General features: G+C 37.8%; 1 pseudogene; it reads left to right on the forward strand.

Moving 5' to 3' along the window:
• The first annotated feature begins 861 nt into the window (after positions 1-861).
• On the forward strand, positions 862-18,184 carry LOC101956125 (uncharacterized; annotated as a pseudogene).

The following is an 18,184-nucleotide window of genomic DNA, read 5'->3' on the forward strand; positions in this document are numbered from 1 at the left end:
GCTCAATGGTTGAGTGGCCCTGAGTTCAATCCCTGGTATCCAAAAAAAAAAAAAAAAAAAAAAGTAACGTACGAGAAATTACAGATTTCAAATATTTTCACCAAGAAACAAAAACAAGTAACGTTTGATGATGTGGATCCCAGAAAATGAAGTGACTCATGAAGTTCAGGAGATGTGGGTGCCTCAGCAGAGACCTTAAGAATTGCTAGTACAATCCCCGAATTCCACCCAATAGCATGGAGGAAACAGCCCCAAATACCTCATGATCACATTTACTTACAAAGAAGAAAAAATTAAATTCATAGAAGCAAAGAGTAAAATGCTGATCACCAGCTTCTAGGGAAAGGAGCAGGTCAGGGAGGTATTGATCAAATGATACAAAATTTCATACAGAAGGAATAAGTTGAAGAGATCTATGTCATGTTGACTACAGTTAGCAAAAGTGCAGTTTATTCTTTGAAATTTCTGAATGTAGATTTCAAATATTTTCACCAAGAAACAAAAACAAGTAAACAAACCCCCAATTAACCTGAAATGTATTGAGGCAGTTCATCATCCACAGGTTGAGAAAGAATCTTACAAAACATCTGCTCCTAAGAACAGCCAGATGGACCAGTATGGACATTTTGCTTATAGAAGTTGTGGAGAGGGATGAATCTACCCTGAGTGGAATGTATACAAGTGGTTGACTTACTGTAGGCATTAAGTGAGACACACCTATTTCAACAAAATGATGAGGTTACACAATTAGACACTTCCTTATAATATGGGAATTTATGAGCTGCAAATTCCAAACTTACTGAGGCATTGAGAAAAATCAAAAGGAGTAAGCAAGTGCAGAGAGTGATGTTCGATAAGGCTATGAGAGTCAGCCTGAAGTAAGACTTCAGCAGAAGAAACTTCAAATACAATTCTTATTCAAGTAATTGGGTGTGCAGAGAAACAAGTACCATGAAGTTCATCACTTGCACTGGCTATTTCCAAGGCCCCGGGATGGACTGTAGCAATGTGTTCACATGGTCACACTATTTTGTAGATTTGCAAAAGTAATGTATATTTAACTGCAGTTAGCATTTCTCTTTTTCCATCCCAACTTTCCTCTGTCCTTGTATCAGTGGGCATTTGGGGATCCAGCAAAAGGGAAATTGAGTTAGGCTTACATGGTTTGAGTGTACTAAGACATGTGGCTTATAAATACCTCTGTGTTTCATCAGGTTATTGCTAAGTTTAGAAATGGCTTCCAGGAATACTTCTGCCACCTGCTGAGATTACTCACTTGACAGCAAAGACTAAAGGGCAAGGTCAGAGGAATTGTCACTATAAGAACGTGTCTTAAGACATGAAGCACCAGAAGTCTGTGGACAGCAGAGCCAATAAATCCTTCCAATACCAGAAAATTCTAAATGTAGGATCATCAATGTCTATTCAAAATAAAAGCTCTCATCTTTAGGAGTATATTTACAATGCAACACATACAATTGTACATTTGTCATGAGATAAAATTGTTTTTTACATTTTTCTACATAATTTTTTTTTTTTTTGGCAGTGCTGGGAATTGAGCCAGGTTCTTGAGCACACCAGGACAATGCTGTGCTACTGAGCTATATCCCAGCCTTCTATATAAATTAACAGAAGTTATTCTGACATCAAAAAAGTGGATTGTAGATGGGCGCAGTGGCCCACGCCTGTTATCCCAGTAGTTTGGGTGGCTAAGACAGGAGTATTGCAAGTGCCCAGCCAAGCTCAGCAAAAGCGAGGCACTAAGCAACTCAGTGAGACCCTGTCTCTAAATAAAATACAAAATTGAATTGGGGATGGCTCAGAGGTTGGATGCCCTTGAGTTCAATCCCCGGCCCCCCCACCACCACTCCACCCCCTACTCCCCCATCCCCCCACCCTACCCCACCAAAATAAAGGGAATTGTAAGAGCTGGGAACACTGGTGCATGCCTGTAATCCCAGCGATTTGGGATGCTGAGGAAGGAGGATGGTGGGCTCAAAGCTAACTTAGTGAGGTCCTAGCACCTTAGTGAGACCTTGCCTCAAAATGAAAAATAAAAAGGGCTGGGGATAATTGGTAAAACATCCCAGGTAGAATTCCCAGTACAAGAGAGAGAGAGAGAGAGAGAGAGAGAGAGAGAGAGAGAGAGAGAGAGAGAGAGAGAGAGAGAGAGAAAGAAAGAAAATTGTAACAATTATTTTTCATTTCCAATCAAAACCAGTAATTTACTGGAGAGAAAAGATTAATTTGAAGTAGAATTGATGCATAGATATTTGTAATCTATTTATGAGGAATGAAGTATATAAACACATAGAAACTATAAATTTTTGTTGATTTAACATAAAATATCTACATAGATATTTACCAGAAGGACTTAGCAATGAACAAGTCAATGACCATTAGCAATTTAAGGAGTATTTGAAGTGAGTCACTAACTACCCAAGGAAACTTGAAATGCCCTGACAAATCTTAGGATCATAAAAGAAACACTTAACATTGGCAGCTTTCCAAATGAGTGCATTAAAATTGGCACGCGATTACCAATGATTGTGAAATAAAAATTAACTTTTCTAAATTTTCAATAGTAACTTAAAAATTTTTAAATTAACCACGTTTAGAAGAAATACAAAATTATTCTGAACCAAGAAAACACATTTCAAGCTGTCATCAAATTAAAGAGTTAATCAAATAGTATAAAACTAAAAATATAGGAAAATATAGCAGTTATTAGAAATATTTATCTGGATTTCTTTTTGGTTGCGGTATTTGTCAGCTTTTTAAATTGTATAATTTATTGTCACTGCTTTTTGCATGCTAAGTTAATATTTACTTTGGTTCCTAATTTAGTCTGATGTTGTATATTTTTTTCTTGAAGAGGTCCTCAAGCTGCGCGAACCTGGACTGAACCCCGCCCTGAGTTTTCAAGCTGTAAGGTTGTGCTCCTGGAAGGCTTCCAGCCCTGGCGGTTTTCCATCAGGAAGTCCTTAAGAGAGTCTGAACGGAAAAAGACAGATATCTTGGCAGATGAGGTCTTGAAGGTGAGAAGCAGAGTTGCCGCCCATGGATCTATCTATGAGTCCCTACTGAAAGCTCTAACCGTCGCCAGAGGCTGCAGTTTCCAGAGCTCAAGCAATTTTTAGTTTCTGTCTTTGCAGCGGCTTCCGAATTCCAGAGGCAAGGTCTGCACAATGCAGTTTGCAGAAAACCTCCACCAACACGCATCTCAGGGCCCGCAGCTTCTTAGCATTCATAATCGAATATGTGCTTTAGGATTAAAAAACAAAAGCAGAACAAAAATGAGCCCCCTCAACTGGGGAAATATAATCAGGATTACTCCCAGATTGTTTATTTTTCAAATAGGCTTTTTAAAACACCTTCAGCCATTCAGGTGTGGGGGCGCGCGCCCAGTTCGTTCCGGAGCGCGCTCACCAACAGCTTTGCCCCAACCACCCTAACGTCCAGCAACTGCCACCAGAGCTGCTTCACTCCTTGTCTGGCCTTCAAAGGGAGAGACTTCCTGTGCCGCCTCTAGGCTCACAAAGCCTGTCGCGGCAGCCTAGCCCGCAGCCAGGATGCTGGACTGTCCTCTCACCGCCAGCCGGTTCTCTCTGGTCTCCGCGCTCCTTCTGGCTTCTCTAACCCTGCGGACTTCGGGTTGCCAGCGCCTCACCTGGGTCTGCGCGCCTTGAATCGCTCACAGAGTAGTGATCCCCAACCTACAAATGAGGAAACCGAAGGAAGCCCAGAACCCTGGAAGGCAATCCCCAGTGGCCACTGAGAGTAGTCACCAAAAACAAGTACTGTAAGTGACTCTGGGAAGATTTACATTTGATTTCCTACAACAGAGGCAGTCTCTGAAAACCAGCCTCCACAAATTCTACCCTGCGGACCCAATCCGCCCCATACCGATCCATTTAGCAAAATCTCGGGGAACAGTTCACCCCAAACCAATGGAATGAAAAAGCTTTGTTTAAAAGTGAAGCCTGCCGAAGAGGAAATCTTCGCGGGGGGACTTACAGGTTTTTAATGCATCATTTAGCTTCTGTTTTCTGTTTGGCTCCTCTTTCTCCCTCTAGAGCTGGCTGCAGCTCCGATCTTCTTGTCACGTCCTATTCTGCAAACTGAGACCTATCAGGGGCCTTTATACCCAGGGCTGCTCCTCATGCTAGTGTTGCACTGAAGAGAAAATTATCAAAGCCACGGCTGTGCACCTGCCTTCTCCAGGCCCCACCTGAATATTTGTACCAACAGGCTGTTTCTGAGTCTGGTAAGGAGGGCCACTCTGACCTCAGCTTTCCTGGGATATTTGGTGTGTAGGATGCAGGGTTCTCTTCCAGCCCAGACTGCAGGTGAGGGAAGCAATGTGTGTGTGTGTGCACAAGTCAATGTAGACTTTACTGCTAAAGAAAAAAGAAATCGGAAAAAAAAAAAATGTTTTCTAAGAAGCTCATGTCCAGAGAAACGTAAACCTCTAAAAAACTGAGGTCTGGATCAGAAGGATTTCTACTTTCATTAAGGACTGAGTAATTCAGAACAATCTTCCAGATGAAGACAACTAAAAAAGCTGGATAAAATATTTTAAAATTCAAAGGGCTAGTAAGGAATTGCTAGGCCAAAACTTGGGAAAGGATTCTGTGGACACAAGCGTGGAACTTGGGATTGCTTTTGTTCTGGGGGAAGGGTGCATTTGTTGATTCTGTAGGGGGTTTGAGAATCTAAACTGAGTTTTGGCATCCTTTAAAGGCTTATGGAAACTGGAAGTCCCAAGGCCAAAAATGCTCAAGCATAGAACTTATTTAAGGTGACTCCAAACTGTTAGTATCAAAAACTAGAATTCTTTTGGGAGGAAGAGAATATCACCTTAGGCCTTGATTTCTTTCTACAGATACTTTCTTGAATATGGCTTCCAAATTATCAGAGGTAACCAGGCACCAGAAGGAGGACAATACTAAGAAAAGAATAACACACAACAGGGTCTCCAGATGCTGGGATATTTGGACACAGACTGTACAACAACTATGTACATGCTATTTTCAAGAAGATAAAAAGCCATGCTTAGAAATTTGCCAGAGAACGCAAAATTCTAACAGGTGGCACAGGAGATTTTTGGGGGAGAAAAATATTCTAGACTAAATTAATAATGGGCACTAGAGTTAAAATATAGTAGAAACTCAAGTATGGTGGACTTGGTCCATCTCTGAGCCCAGGAAAAAGTAAAGATGAGCAAGTAACCTCAGAGAAATTGATATAGTAGTTTACTGTTTTCCATTTCAGCTTTTGGCCATCACAAAATGGATACCCCAAAAATAAATAATTTTAACTATATTAATTTTTAAAGAGTTATGCATTCACTTGGCTCAATAATATATAAAAAAGGTGTGCCCAAGACGATTTGCAACAATACTGCCCGTATTTTGTCCCTTCCCCAAACCCTGCCCTACAGGTAAACAGTAGTTTCCTCTATGTTCTTTCAATGTTCCTTGATGTGAGTGGAAGTAAATGAAGTATATGTGTGTATATAATTTTATGTCATATTTTATTTTTTTTAATTTTTTTTAATTTTTTTATTTTTTTTATTGGTTGTTCACACCATTACAAAGCTCTTGACATATCATATTTCATACATTAGATTGAAGTGGGTTATGAACTCCCAATTTTACCCCAAATGCAGATTGCAGAATCACGTCGGTTACACATCCACAATTTTACATAATGCCCTATTAGTAACTGTTGTATTCTGCTACCTTTCCTATCCCCTATTATGTCATATTTTATATACCCCTTTTTAAGCAAAATTTCACAGGCTAATTACTTTTTTTTTCATTTCACAAAAAAAGATTTTTGCTACATCAGTACATATTAAAATGGCTCAGTTTATGATGGCAATGGAAAAATTAATTATTTTGTGCCAGGTCCTGCAGAAAGTGCAGAGGATATCATGAAGAAAAACAATGGTCATAGGTAAGAAGATTTATTTTCACAGTCTTAAATGGAAAATTCATCTAGACTTGGCTCTGGGAGGATTGCACAGCTATTCCTGAGGGCTCTCTCCCACTGTATCCCTGGCCACCTGTGATATGAGCTCATGGGAACCACTGGCCAATGTTGGACAGTTTTGTGCAATGGTGGTGCCAGATGTCATCCCCTGACTGGCATCCCCTGAGTTTGAGACAGCTTGGGCAGGGCAGCTGGGGCCCAGCAGCTCTCCTGTGCCAACTCGGGGCCAGTGCACATATTGTCTACAGGAGACGGGAGCAATCAGTAGACTTAGCAGAAACTCAATGTCAGATGTGAGTTGACATTGTGCTAGGACCACAAGTCTAACTCAGATATCAGCTTTAAGGTGCTTTTAGGTCTCAATGGAATTAATGAATGGGATAAGGGCCATGGGAAGCCAAGGGGAGGCAGACTAATGGGGGAGCATCCTCATTTGAACAGACTGTCCAATTTTTACAGCCCCCATAAATTATTCAGTATTTTTAAAACATATTTTAGAAATCACTGGGTTAAAAAATGACATTTTATGTGAATTAAAATCGCTGAAAATTTTGAGTAAACATAACTAAAATAGTTTTATTTTCTGGGGAGAACTCTAGACATTGACCCATTTACCTGACTCCTACATCAGGATTCTTGGATCAAAGGTATATTCATTATCTACAGAAAAGTCTCAAGTCAAGTTGTTGCCAAAAGCTCTGTCCTTGTCCCCGATGTTAATCCAATAACTGGAAAAGGTTTTGAGAAAAAGGATAAAGTTTTTGTTTTGCTAGAAATGAGAAACACGAGGGACTCCTGCCCCAAAGGCTGTGATTCTACCCATCAGCAGGAACAGGGGGCTTTTATAGAGGTGATTCCAAGGCTGGAATTGGGCACAGTTCTGCAATACAAAAATATTACATAGAAAGATTTAAGGAATTGGCTCACCTGATGGCAAGGGATAGCAAATTTTAATTCTGCAGGGCAGGCCTGTCTGCTGGAGAGCCAAGGAGGAACTGATGTTGCAACTCAAGTTCAAAGGCAGGATTTGATCCTGCGATCAAACCCCCCACTTCCTTGGGGAACCTGCTTGCATTTTTGGGGGGGGGCGGGGTTGCTAGGGATTGAACCCAGGACTTTGTTCATGCAAGGCAAGCACTCTACCAACTGAGCTATATTCCCCAACTCTAGGAACCTCCATCTTTTTTCCTTAAGGCCTTCAACTGTGTGGATAAGGCCTACCAACGTTACAGAGTGTCATCTACCAACATTAGAGTGTCATCTACATAATAGTAACTGATTTAAATGTCAATTGCATCTAAAAAATACCTTTGCACAAACAAAACTGGTGTCAACAAATATCTGGGTATGGAGGCACAACCAAATTGACATATAAAATTAATCACCAAAGCTAATTCAAGAATTCGACAATCTTAGGTACCTGAATAAAGAGAAGGCTAAGTTCCCCTGATCTTGCTCCATACTAAATTGGAGCTGAGGTTTTAGGAAGCCTGCATATTCTCCTGGCAAAAGAGAGGGGTGAGACCACTATGGCACTTTTCTGTTGCATTGCAGCCTTTAAAACTGTAGATATCTTTTAATGGTTCTCTCCAAGGCAGAAAAGATATCTTGTATCTTGTTTTTCTAATCCCAAGATCAATTCTTTTGTTTAATAATTCAAAAAATTGAAAGTAATATCTTGTGTTCCTCACTACTAAAACACTCAGGGTCACTCGGGGTGAACTGGGCTGCACAAAATCACACAAGAGATAGTTTTTTCTTTGGGTCCTGGACGGCTCCTCTGAACTTAAGGGTCTGCAGAAAGAGAGAGCAAGAGAGCACATGTTGAACCCCTTTTTTGAGAAGCCATTCAAATAAGGGAAGGGGTCAGGTTTCAGGGGGTTGAGTCTAGCTTCCTGATGTCTGCTGTCAGCAGGTTAATTGACATCTAGGAAGGTCACACCAAGAGCAAGAAAAGGGGACATAAACAAAGGACATTTCTATGGAACATTCTATCCCAAACCAGGGCAAAGGGATAGTATTACAAAGGAATAAGTGAGTGTAGCTCCTGAAGACCCGCCTTCTATTTCCTGGACTGGGACAATGCCCAAGTCACCATGAAATGTAGAGCCTCTTGCTTCAGGATGGAAGGCGTGAGTCATTCAGAATGGCTCCCCACAATATCTAATACTCTATTACTTATAAATCGACTTCTGTTGCCCCATACATTTATTTATTTAGGTATTGGGGATTGAACCCAGGGGATCTTAACACTGACCCACATCCCCAGCCCTTTTTATTTTTTATTTTAAGACAGGTTTGCTTAGGGCCTCACTAAATTTCTGAGGCTGGCTTTGAACCTGTGATCCTCCTGCCTTAGTCTCTGGAGCAGCTGAGATTATAGGAGTGCACCACCACACCCAACCACAGACATTAATTTTTATGGGTTTTTGTTTGTTTTGCTGCTTTCTGTTTGCATGTGCAGTATACAATTTCTGTAAAGGATTTCAAATTCTATTATTTTCAATTGGCATCCTATAATTTGATGACCTCATCAATTCTACATACTAAGTTTGTTTTTTTCCTTTCAGTACTGGGGATTGGACACAGGGTCACTCTGCATTGCCAAGACTGGCCTCAAATTTTGATGCCCCTGCCTCAGTTCTCAAGTCCTTGTGATTACAAATCACCACGCGTGACAATTATTAAAGTATTTTAAACATAACTGTTTTTATTACTTTCTAATTTTTACTTTTTTAAAAAATATTTTTTAGTTGCTAATGGACCTTTATTTAATTTATTTATATGTGGTGCTGAGAATCAAACCCAGTGTCTTACACACCCTAGGTGAGCACCTTACCCCTGAGCCACAACCCCAGCCCCATAATTTTTACTTTTTTAAAATATTCTTTTTTTTAATTTTTAAAATTTTTTGATAGACCTTTATTTTATTTTTTTATACATGGTGCTGAGAATCAAATCCAGTGCTTCACCCATGCCAGGCAAGTGCGCTACCACTGAGCCACAGCCGCAGCTCCCTAATTTTTACTTTTAATGAAATAAAATCTAGCTTTCTACTAAGAAAACTGGTTACAGGTGTCTCTGCTCAGATTGTCCCATGACCTCATTCCTACACTTCATCCTGAAGTCTAAAAAACTTATTGAAATTCTCTTTACATTTGACTCTCTTATAATATGCTTTTCTACTCACCCAATGATTGCATTTTATATCATTTGCCTTGATGCTTTCCAAGAAGACAGTGACCAGCTATCACTTTCTCAGACTCCCACGGGCAATGTGTGAAGAATCCCATTTTCCCACATCTTTATCAGCTATGGACATTTTAAAATGCTTGCTCATATGATGAATACAAATTTTATCTCATATTTGTGTTTTGTTATTTGTATTTTCCTAAGTAATAGAAAGACTGAACTTCATTTTTATTTTGAAACATTTTAGAATTCCTTTAAATTTCAAGTTCTATCCATTGTTCATTTTTAATATTTTTCTTATTTTAACAAAATTGTTTTATTTTGAAAAAAGTGAAATGGAAAAGAATATTAAAAATAACATAACCAGTACCCTTGTAACCAACAACCTAGAATTAACAAAATTTTTTAATTAAATGTTACAAATAACTTCAAGATTTTTCTCTATCCATTTAGTCCTATTCTTCCATTTCTCTCCCTCTTTCTCCAGAAGCAAAAACTTATCAAAACTTCAATGTGTGTCCTTCCAGGCTATGTGTTTAAATCTCTAGCATGTATATATGGAACTGCAAATTATATACAGTGTTGGTTTATGTATTTTTCTTATTTTTTATTTGTTTTAATTAGTTATACATGACAGTAGAATGTATTTATGCACTTTGATATATCATACATAGATGGGATATAATTTCTCATTTTTCTGAGTGTACATGTTGTAGAATCACATTGGTCATGCAATCACATATATACATAAAATAATGATATCTGTTTTGTTCTACTATCCTTCCTATCCCCACATCTCCTCCCCTGCTTCACTTCCCTCTAACTCTATTCTTTTCTAGTGCCCCCCACCTTGTTACTCTGCATATTAGAGAAAACATTCAGCCTTTGCTTTTGGGGGATTGGCTTATTTTGCTTAGCATGATACTTTCCAACTCCATTCATTTACTGGCAAATGACATAATTTCATTCTTCTTTAAAGCTGAGTAATATTCCATTGGATATATATACCACATTTTCTTTATCCATTTATCTATTGAAGGACACCTAGGTTGGTTCCATAGTTTAACTATTGTGAATTGAGCTGCTATAAACATTGATGTGACTGCATAACTGTAGTATGCTGATTTTAAGTCCTTTGGGTATAAACCGAGGAGTGGGTTAACTGAGTCAAATGGTGGTTCCATTCCAACGATGGTTGCAACAATTTGCAGTCCCACCAGCAATGTATGAATGTGCCTTTTTCCCCACATCCTTGCCAACATTTACTGTTACCTGTATTCCTGATGATTGCTATTCATACAGCAATAAGATGAAATCTTACTGTAGTTTTGATTTGCATTTCTCTAATTATAGAGATGTTGAACACTATTTCATATTTGTTATCGATTGTATTTCTTCTTCTGTGAAGTGTCTACTCAGTTCCTTATCCCATTTATTGATTGGGTTATTTGGGTTTTTTTTTTTGGGGGGGTGGTAAGTTTTTGGAGTTCTTTATATATCCTAGAGATTAATGCTTTATTGAAGGTGCATGCGGTAAAGATTTTCTCCCAATCTGTAGGCTCTCTCCTCATATTATTGATTGTTTCCTTTGCTGAGAAAAAGCTTTTTAATTTGAATCCATCCCATTTATTGATTCTTGATTTTACTTCTTGCATTTTAGGAGTCTTGTTAAGGAAGTCAGATTCTAGGCCGACACAGTGAAGATCTGAGCCTACTTTTTCTTCTGTTAGATGTAGGGTCTCTGTTCTAGTTCCTAAGTCTTTGATCCATTTTGAGTCGATTTTTGTTCAGAGTGAGAGATAGAGGTTTAATTTCATTTTGCTACATATAGATTTCCAGTTTTTCCAGTACCAGTTGTTGAATAGGTTATCTTTTCTCCAGTAAATATTTTTAGCACCTTTGTCTATTATGAGATAACCATATTTATGTGGTTTTCTCTCTATGTCTTCTATTCTGTACCATTGGTCTACAAGTCTGTTTTGGTGCCAATACCACGCCATTTTTGTTACTATAGCTCTGGAGTATAGTTTAAGTTCTGGTATTATGATGTCTCCTGCTTCACTTTTCTTGCTAAGGATTGTTTTGGTTATTCTGGGTCTCTTGTTTTTTCCAAATAAATTTTATGATTGCCTTCTCTATCTCTATGAAGAATGTCATTGGGATTTTAATAGGAATTGCATTAAATCTGTATAATGCTTTTGGTAGTATGGCCATTGACAATATTAATTCTGCCTATCCAGAGCATGGGAGATCTTTTCATCTTCTGAGGTTTTCTTAAATTTCTTTCTTTAGTGTTCTGTAGTTTTTATTGTTGAGGTCTTTCACCTCTTTTGTTAAATTGATTACCAAGGGTTTTTTTTTTTTTTTTTGAGGCTATTGTGAATGGGGTTATTTTCCTAATTTCTCTTTCAGTGGATCATCACTAATGTATAGGAATGTGCTTGATTTATGGGTGTTGATTTTATATCTTGCAACTTTGCTGAATTCATTTATTAGTTCTAGAGGTTTTTCTGGCGGAATTTTTTGGATCTTCTAGATACAGAATCATGTCATCAGCAAATAGTGATAGTTTGAGTTCTTTGTTACCTATTTGTATCTTTTAATTTCTTTCTTCTGTCTAATTGCTCTGGCTAGAGTTTCAAGGATGATGTTGAATAGAAGTGGTGAAAGAGGACATCCTTGTCTTGTTCCAGCTTTAGATGGAATGCTTTCAATTTTTCTCCAATTAGAATGATGCTGGCCTTGGGTTTAGCATATATATAGCTTTTACAATGTTGAGGTATGTTCCTACTATCCCTAGTTTTTCTAATGCTTTGAACATGAAAGTGTGCTTTATTTTGCCAAGTGCTTTTTCTGCATCTATTGAGATGATTGTATGATTCTTGCTTTTAAGTCAATTAATATGATGAGTTACATTTATTGATGTCTGTGTGTTGAACCAATCCTGCATCCCTGGGATGAACCCCACTTGATTATAGTGCACCATCTTTTTAATATGTTTTTGTATGCAATTTGCCAGAAGTTTATTGAGAATTTTTGCATCTATGTTCATCAGAGTTATTGGTCTGAAGTTTCTTTCCTTGATGTGTCTTTGTCTGGTTTTGGTATCAGGGTGATAGTAGCCTCATAGAATGAATATGGAAGGGTTCCCTACTTTTCTATTTCATGGAATACTTTGAGGAGTATTGGTGTTAATTCTTCAAAAGTCTTGTAGAACTAGGCTGAGAATCTGTCTGGTCCTAGGTTTTTCTTGGTTGGTAGGTTTTTGATGGCATTTTCTATTGCATTTCTTGAAATTGATCTGTTTAAATTGTGTATGAACACCTCATTCAGTTTGGATAGGTCATATGTCTCTAGAAATTTGTCAATGTCTTCGATATTTTTTATTTTATTGTAGTATAAATTTTCAAAATTGTTTCTAATTATCTTTGTATTTCAGACATGTTGGTTGTGATATTTTCTTCTTCATCTTGTATTTTAGTAATCTATGTTTTCTCTCTTTTTCTCTTCCTTAGCATGGCCAGGGGTTTATCTATTTTATTTATTTTTTCAAAGAACCAACTTTTGTTTTGTTAATTTTTTCAATTGTTTTTATTTCATTGATATCAGCTCCTATTTTAATTGTTTCCCATCTTCTACTGCTTTTTTTGATTGTATATTTTTAAGTGCATATAAATAATGCCATACTTATTGTTGCTTTGAGACCTAGACATGTGATACTTATAGATCAGTGGTTCTCAGCCAGAAGTGCTGTCTGGAGACATTTTTGTTGGTCACAACTGGGGAATGGGAGTAATACTGTAATCTAGTGGTGAAGGTCAGGGATTCTGGTAAATACCTTAAAATGCACAGGGCAAGCCCTACCCCAGCTTAAAATGTTTTAGTGCTATGGTTGAGAATCTCTGATGCAGGTCTTATTTAATATTTTGCTTTCACAAACAATAGTGAAAATACTCTTAACACACATCTCTGAGTGCACATGTAAAAGATTTTCTCCAGGGGGGTAGAATTGTAAGAAGGCTCTGGAGGTTACCAGGGTTCAATTTCCCATTCCACTGGTACTTACCAAATGACCTCTGGCAAATTGTTTAATCTCTTTAAAGTTCAGGTAACTTGTCCTCAAACTTGGGATAATATAACTTCCTGCAAAATGTTTACATTTGTGCTTGGCACATGATAAGCCCTCAATAAATGTTAGCTTTTATTATTAGCAGTACTGTTTCCATTATCATAATTATATAACCTTAAAATGAAGGTGCAATTTTACACTCTACTAAATATTAACAAATTGATATAATTTACAGCATCAACAACAAGATATAAGAGTACCCATTTCTCCATGTTATTGGTCATATTTTATGTTCCCAGACTTAAATCTGAGTTATAAAATATATGTTTTCATTTTCAAGATTACTGTTTTCATACATGAATGGGTCAACAATATTTATTATTCTGTGAATTTCCAGTTCGTTCTCTGTCCATTTTTTAATCATTTAATGTCATGAAGACATAAGGTATTTACATAAATAAAAATTCACAAAATTTAAGAGTAAACAATGAAAAATCTCTCAATTTCTCAGTCAGCTAAATCCATTCTCTTAGAAGAAACAAATGTGGGGATGGGTATATAGCTCAGTTGGTAGAGTGCCTTCCTTGCATATACAGGCCCTGAGTTCAATCCCCAGCACCACACACACAAAAAAGAAGCAACAAATGTTATATAGAAAGCTTATATGCATGTTCAAGAATTTTTTTAATCCAAATGGTGGCATGGGAGTATATACATTATATTGCATCATTTTTTTCACATACAACATATCTTAGTGATATTTTCTATCTGTAAATACAGAAATTTTATTTCTACTCAGTTATAGAGCTAGAATATGATTCGTTTCAGCATTTCTCTACTGATAAACATTTAGATTGTTTTCAATCTTTTGCTAATGCAAACATTACTACAAAGTTCAAAGTAAGTTTAGGCATGTGAGTGTGGCTGTAGGATAAATTCCTAGAAGTGGAATTTCTGAGATAAAGGAGAATGAACATTTGTAATTTTGAAACATTGTGACATTGGGCTCCATCTGTATCAATTTATATGGGCCTGGCAATTTGAGCCCTGTTTTTCCTGACATTGGCCATCACTTCTGGATTTTACTTCTGAAATATAAACCATTGCATTTCAGTGCCATTTTAATATGCATTTCTTTAATGTTCTTCTCATAGAGAGGCTGAGAGTTCTTTATTTGCACAAAAGTTGTTTGTATTTCTTTTCCTGTGAATTGTCTATTCATATCCTTTGCCTATTTTTCTAAGAGATTGTTGGTCTTATTGATGTGTAGCAACTCTTTTATATCCTGAAGAAAGTGATCCTTAACCTTTGAATATTATGTGATATAAATTTCCAATATTTTCCCCAGTTTTGTATCTGTTTATTTTTAAAATTTGCTTTTGTAAATTTTTGTCATGCAGAATTACTTTTCTATTTGTAAAGTCACCAATATTAATGGTTTGTGTTATATTTATAAAGACATTCCCCACTCTTAAGTCATAAGTCATAATTTTTGCATTATTTTTTCTAGTATTTTTACATTTTCATATTTTCTTTTGAATGTGTTTTGAGACCTCTTCCTGCTCATCCTATTAAAGCTGGTGATTTCAATATAGATTTTTTTTTCTTCCTTGATTGCTACCTTTTTGTCCCAATATCACTTATTCAATCATTAATATGACATTTCACCTTTAACAAATACTAAATTTCACCCTGTGTACAGTATATCTGGCTCTGTTGTTAGACTTTCTGCTCTTCTTCATGACTTGTCTCTCTTGTTCACCTATAATCCCTGCTACTGGAGAAGTTGAGTGCAATTCTGAGGCCAGCCCAAGCAACATAGGGAGACCCACCTCAAAAAAAAAAAAAAAAAAAAGAAAGAAAGAAAGAAAAGAAAGAGAGAGAGAGAGAGAGAGAGAGAGAGAGATATTAAAAATATGTCTGTCTGATTCTTTGCCCATCTTTAATCTCTGTAGATTAGTTCCCTGTTATGGACACTGTCAACATCCCACTTCCAACTTCCAGCTCCTGTAACTTTTCATGCAAGGGCTTCTTGTGGTCATCAGTCTGCTCTGCCTGTGCAGTACAGGCTGAAAGTGCCCAGAATTAACACAACCTAGAAGCAGCACCCAACCAATGACTAGAAGGAACCTGGGTTCCCATCCCCTAGCTCCCACTCTGCCCCTGAGCTACATCAGCTTCTTCCATCCTTATCTTCATCTATAAACTGGAGCTCTGATACAGGGGAGGCTGATGTAACATTGTAGGACAGAACAGGAGATATCTAGTCACAGAACTACCTCTGGCCCTCACTGACTTCTGAGAAGGTTATCATTAGTCTTAACAGGACCCCAATGAATCCATGCACCCGCTGCTGTATGACTTCTTGTCTGTTTTTTTGATAGCTATGTTGGCAGCAGCACTACATCACTTCTCTTCTAGGATGTCTTATCCCTCTGGAACTAACATGCAATAGCATCTCTTTCAAGTCCTCAATCCTAAGCCAGGCATGGCAGTGCAGACCTGTAAACCCAACAACTTGGGAGACTGAGGAAAGAGGATCACAAGCTTGAGGCCATGTCACAAAAAAATGAAAAGAGCTGGACATATAGCTTAGTGGAAAAGCACCTTTTGAGTTTGATCCCCAGTACTGAAAAAAGAAGACCTCATCCTTTGTAAATTGGAGGCAGTTTGATTGCAAACTGCTGAATATGCTAAGAGTTTTAAATTTCCATTCCATTGAGTCTGGTGGATGAATAGCCCAAGAATAACAATAATAATTCTAGGAGAGTGAAAGCACTTTTGGACCACTACATAATGTGTGTGTGTGGGGGGGGGAGTGTTTGTTTTGTTTTTGTTGTTGAGCCCAGGGGTGTTCTACCACATTCCCAGCCCTTTTTATTTTTTGTTTCGAGAGTATCTCACCACATAGTGAAGCCTCAGACTTAAGATCCTCCTACCTCAGCCTCCTGGTTGCTGCATTACAGGCATGTGCCTCCACACTGGTCACAGTCTCCTCTTTTATGTCTGTTTCCCCTTCATGAAGTTATCATGCCTGTTTAGTGATAATTGTCTGAAATGGCTGATGGTGTTCATATGTGCATTTTCCTTTTCTCTCTCTCTGCTGGCTTCTCCAAACTTGAAAAGATTTGCTTGTCACTTTGGAAGATTGCCATGTGTTTTTATTAATGCTGTGAGAAAGAAAGAACATTTAATATGGAGCTCCGTCATTTGTTATCTAGAGTAGCTCTAGCAACTTATGGTGTCTCTAAACCAATAGTTCTCAGTGGGACAGCACTGCACTTCCGGGGAATTTGTTTAAAATGTGAAGTTCTTCCCTGGACCTATTGAAACAGAAAGTCTGTTCTGGGGCTAAGGAAATCCGTGTTTCAACAAGTCCTATTGTTTTGTCCTATTGTTTAACAAGTCCTAAGTTTTGATTTTGAAGCATACTTGGTTTCCTAGAGAATGGATACTGACATTTTTTTTTACAAATGAGATTTAAATATTATAATATATGCAAAATAAATTGCTAAGTTAGGAAATGCCTACAGGGGCTGGGGAGACATGAGGTAAAAGGGAGTGGTGGAGGAAATAGCCACCTTGTAGAGAGACATTCAAATTATCACTACTTTTTAAATCATCATACAAAATAAAACCTGTCTAAAAGTTAAATTCTACAAGGGGTAAGAGGCAGGGAGGGAGGGGGAAAATGCTGGAGAGTGATACTGGCCAAGTTATATTGTTATAGTGTGTGCTTGTATGTATATGTAACAACAAATCCCAATAGGTACAACTATTATTCACCAATCTTAAAAATGTGGGGAAAGAAATAAACAAGAATTTTTTTAAGTTAAATTCTGCCTCCAGAGGCCCTTAGTTTAGGATGAATATAACCTATAAAATCTTAAACAAAATTTTCAGCTGCTTTAATTTGATCTTAAAACAAATGGAGAAGCCTGTAGGTATATTATTCCTGAAAGTCCTTGGTTTCCAACAATTGCTATAATTAGCATAACCACATAATTTATTATCCAAACTGGAAAACTGTGAGAATGAAAGGAAGTACTAGTAATCTTTACACCAGGTTAGGGTGTAGCTCAATGGTAGAGCACTTGCCTACCATGCACAAGGCCCTCAGCTCAATCCCTAACACCTGGTGGGGGCTGGCGAGGGAGAAAAAAAAAAAAAAAAAGTTGTGTACCAGGACAAAGGTGAAACCCAGCACTATTCCAGGCAAAGAAGAATGTATAATTGCTCTGGCTATATAATCATAAAATCATCCACCATCTCCGCTTGATTTAAGATTTAGACAAGATAAAAATGCTTTCTCCGCTAGCACCCGCGACGCTGCCCCTCCTCCTTCTCAGCCTTGGCATTTACGTTCATGGCTTTCTGCTACATGCTGGCACTGCTGCTCACCGCAGGGCTCATCTTCTTAGCCATCTGATTATAGCATTTAATGATCTGAAGATTGATTACAAGAATCCTATAGACCAGTGTAATACCCTGAATCCTCTTGTACTTCCAAAGTACCTCATCCATGCTTTCGTCTGTGTCACGTTTCTTTGTGCAGCAAAGTGGCTTACACTGGGTCTTGGCATATCATATTTGGAGGTACATGAATAGACCAATGATGAGTGGACCGGGACTCTAGGATCCTTCAAACATCATGAATGCAGATATTTTAGCATACTGTCAGAAAGAAGGATGGTGCAAGTTAGCTTTTTACTTTCTAGCATTTTTTTTTAAACTACCTGTATGGCATGACCTATGTTTTGGTGAGCTCTTAGAACAACACACAGAAGTATTAGTGCGGTTAAGTGCATGCAACAGCCACCAAATGATGGCAAGATCCTGTTTCCAAGAGTAGCCTATGGAATCTGATCAGTTACTTTAAAAAAATGACTCCTTATTTTTTAAATGTTTCCACATTTTTTTGCTTGT

The sequence above is a fragment of the Ictidomys tridecemlineatus genome, chromosome 8 (assembly GCF_052094955.1).
Source record: "Ictidomys tridecemlineatus isolate mIctTri1 chromosome 8, mIctTri1.hap1, whole genome shotgun sequence".
Lineage (NCBI taxonomy): Eukaryota > Metazoa > Chordata > Mammalia > Rodentia > Sciuridae > Ictidomys > Ictidomys tridecemlineatus.